Raw genomic sequence first — 3,814 nt, forward strand, 5'->3', positions numbered from 1 at the left:
ATTACATTATTATTTTATTTGTCATGCGAAAATGCTAAAACATTCGCTCGCCTTATCTTGGCTTATATATGTGCTTATTTCCTCTTAATACATTCCTTATGACACGGACGGGGCCGCCTAAACTCAAAATAATAATAATAATAATAATAATAATAATAATAATAATAATAATAACAACAACAACTAGCAGAACCCGTGGTAATTCCACGGTAGTAAAACCCATCATCGCATAAGCAAAAATTGAATGTCCTTCAGTAGAATGATCAGTGTAATATTAGTTCCGATAAGACCATGAATTAACAAGGTTGATAGCCATTAGTCGCGTGTTCTCGTGTAATGAATGAATGCGTAAATGTAGGATTGACATGAAATTCTTAAAGATAAACTAAAATGACCGAAAATGGGCTGAAATGACTTAAATAAATAAAAAGTAAATGACTTATAATGACTTTAATGAACTTAAGAATGAGTTGAATGACCTTAAGAATGAATTGAATGCTTAAAAAATAACTGGAACCCTTCAAAAACAACTTGAATGATCTGGAGAATGACTTGAATGGCTTTAAGACTGACTGGTTGTAAAGTAGGTGATCATTTTACATTAAATTAATACAGAAAAGTGATCCCCCACTTCATATCACAAAATTATTTGATTTAGGGAATTTGAAACGTTATATTAGCTATGTGGCCAAGGAAAAGTTACAAACATAATTACAGACTGTAGTAAGAACAGATACTACACTTTGATCTTAGCCAAAAGGCCAAGAAAAGGATATTTATTTGCTCCCCCAACCGAGTAAATTAGGCACAAGGCCGATTTTTAATGTGAGGAGTGAAGGGGAATTGGGGACCAACTCCCCGGAGAGTAGGGGAGCTGGATAATGACAATTGGTATAAAGAGTTGCCCCTACATTGACCAAGGTTTTATATGTGGAGTTTCCGCCACATATGGTCTTTGCTTGCAGTATCTGTCGGAACAGATACTACACATTGATCTTGGCCAAAAGGCCAAGAAAAGGGTATTTATTTGCTCCCCCACCGAGCAAATTAGGCACAAGGCCGATTTTTAAAGTGAGGAGTGAAGGGGAAATGGGGACCAACTCCCCGGAGAGTAGGGGAGCTGGACAGCGACAATTGGTATGCCCCTACAATGACCAAGGTCCCACATGTGGGGCTTGCAGCATCTGCGGAACAGACACTACACCTCGATCTTGGCCAAAAGGCCAAGAAAAGCTTTAAAAGCTTAGAACAGCATCTATTAACAACAGACCTTTGATCTTATTAGTTTTGTGGTCTGCACCCAATATGCATTGGCTGGAGATAACTAACTTATTAGTATTGCGACCTGTACCCACCATACAGTGGCTGGCGATTAAGAACATATGAGTATTGTGATCTGAACCCACAAGAGATTAGCTGGGGATAACAAACTTATTAGTATTTACCCTTTAGATAGTAGCTGACGATAAATAACTTATTAGTATTGTGATCTGCACACAGCAGACACTGGCTGGCGGTAACGAAGTTATTAGTTTTGTGATCTGTATCCACCATATACTGGCTGGCGATAAATAGCTTATTAGTATTTTCATATGTACCCACCAGACACTGGCTGAGGATAAATAACTTATTAGTATTGTGATCTGCACCTACCATACAGTGAGTGGCAATAATTTATCAATTTGAAACAATTATTCATTGGGCATTTTAGAATATTACATTTTTATACGAAGGGAATTCAGTATAATAAAGGTTGGTTCGATTTGGAATATTTCATTTTTACTTTAAGGGATGTACACCTTCTTTACGTGTATCTTATCGATCACGGGAATCTTTCTATCGAACTCGGGAATCTAATACAAATTCCATACGAAAAACTTTAGGGGGTAGTATGTTCTCGTTCCATCAGCCATGGCTTACCTAGTAAACTTTATCCATTATGTCATGGAAATTCTAGTATGAATTTTGAGAGATTTAATTCAATTATCATCTCAAAACAAAAGAAAAAACAGAAACATAATTCTCGTTGTGTTCCATGTTTTATTCATTGAAAATGATGACCTTTTGTTTTATTCGATAGTCAATTTGTCACAACTAACTCTACTACGTTACCTTCTTACTATTAATCTTCTTCTAAGCATTCATCTACCCAACCAATAAACCTTAGCAATAATGCTAAATATTTAATAACTTTTTCAATGGTGTTGTTTCGGAATAAAGTACCTGATCTATTATAAAAACTGTTTTGAGGAAGAAATGCAAAAGTTAAATAATAGAGTTGTATGATTATGATGAGTCGATTTTGATCAGTCGATAATAAAGGTCAATAAAATTAATTGGTTATTGATTTTATGATAAAGAATATTATGAGAGGATTTTAACTGAATAAAGAGATGAATAGTCTTATTCATCGGTTTATAACAAGTATTTAGTGTTATTGGATTTGAATGTGAAGCATTTCTGCGATAATGTGGTCCACTGGTAGAAAGTTCTTGGAAATAGCCTTCACATAAGCAAGGTAATGACAGAAACCCAAGAAAAATACCTTCACTCTGTAGTGGAATAGGGTTGTAACATTTAATGATACTAAGATAAAGCGTCTTTCCTTTAATATTTCCAAACAATCTCAACTAACGTTACCATGATAAATATCTCCTACCTGAGACCCTATCTTCTAAACCCTTTGGTCTAACATTCACAGGGAATATGAATTGGAACAAATACACTGATGACAATGCAAAGGTTTATGCAAAGAATGTCAGTCTACTGCCGCGCTAGAGAATAACCGAAATCAGAGAGTATCCTACATCTTTACAATGTAACGATTTGTCAATGCATTCAGTGCTGTTTTCACATCTGGTTTAGTGCATCTTTAACTCGCCTCTCCCACGCAGAGTCCAAATAGAGTTTCAAATCTAATAGGTGTCGCACTGTCAGACAAACTCTTACCTCTGCCCATCGCCGCACTGTCACATCCTTGTATTACGAGTACTTTTATAGAATGTGCTCTAATGAACTCATATATACCTCCAACTTACCCCACAAGTGGCAAAATCACACTCTTTGAGATCCATAGCCTTCTACACTAATAGATTTTTTTCTCGGACTGCTAGTCTTTGGAATCCCCTTCCTTTTTCTGCTTCCCTGACTGTACTAATCTGAAGAAGTTTAAATGTAACGTGAACAAACATCTTACTTCTCAACTCCACACGATGTTAGACACGATTCCAAATAGTAGCACATCACGTTCCAAGTGGCAATTTGTGGAAAACAAATGTAACAAAAAAATAAAAATTTCAATTCGAACGGATAGTCTTGCTCATAGGCGAGATGCTGACAACCGTCTACATACAGGTTTTCTTTTTCGGCAAATTTTTCATCCTTTTTTCTCAAGTTCTGGCCTACTGAAGCCGACACCTGTGGTGAAATATTCAAATCTTGAGAGTGGCGTACGTACACACGGAGCAGAGGGAGGGACATGGCTTGACTTTGAAATGCCTTCAATTAACAACTCGGACACTCTTATATTTAAGTAACGCGTACCCATCATACACCCGTGTACTGCTACTCATCTCTCCGGTCACCTGACCCACTATCGGTTCTCTTTAGAAAGAAAGAAAGCTCAACATTATAGTTGACCTTTTGTCTGTACGGGTAATTTCCACACCTGTTTCAGTTCGAAATCCAAAACCTGCTTTATAAAAAAGAAAAAGAAAAAGAAACGTAACTTGAATGGCAATGGAAAATACAAGTGTCCAGAGTAGTCAGGTTCGCGTTTCGGTGCTTGTAAATAATTGTTGTTCGGCCATATTCT

The 3,814-nt window shown here is 36.6% G+C and overlaps 1 pseudogene; it reads right to left on the reverse strand.

The window, feature by feature from the left end:
* Nucleotides 1–617: 617 nt before the first annotated feature.
* LOC145278435 (U2 spliceosomal RNA) lies at nucleotides 618–774 on the reverse strand (annotated as a pseudogene).
* Between the last annotated feature and the right edge of the window lie 3,040 nt (nucleotides 775–3,814).

This window comes from Euprymna scolopes, chromosome 6 (assembly GCF_053919585.1).
Source record: "Euprymna scolopes isolate OS-2025 chromosome 6, ASM5391958v1, whole genome shotgun sequence".
In the NCBI taxonomy this organism is placed as follows: Eukaryota; Metazoa; Mollusca; class Cephalopoda; order Sepiida; family Sepiolidae; genus Euprymna; species Euprymna scolopes.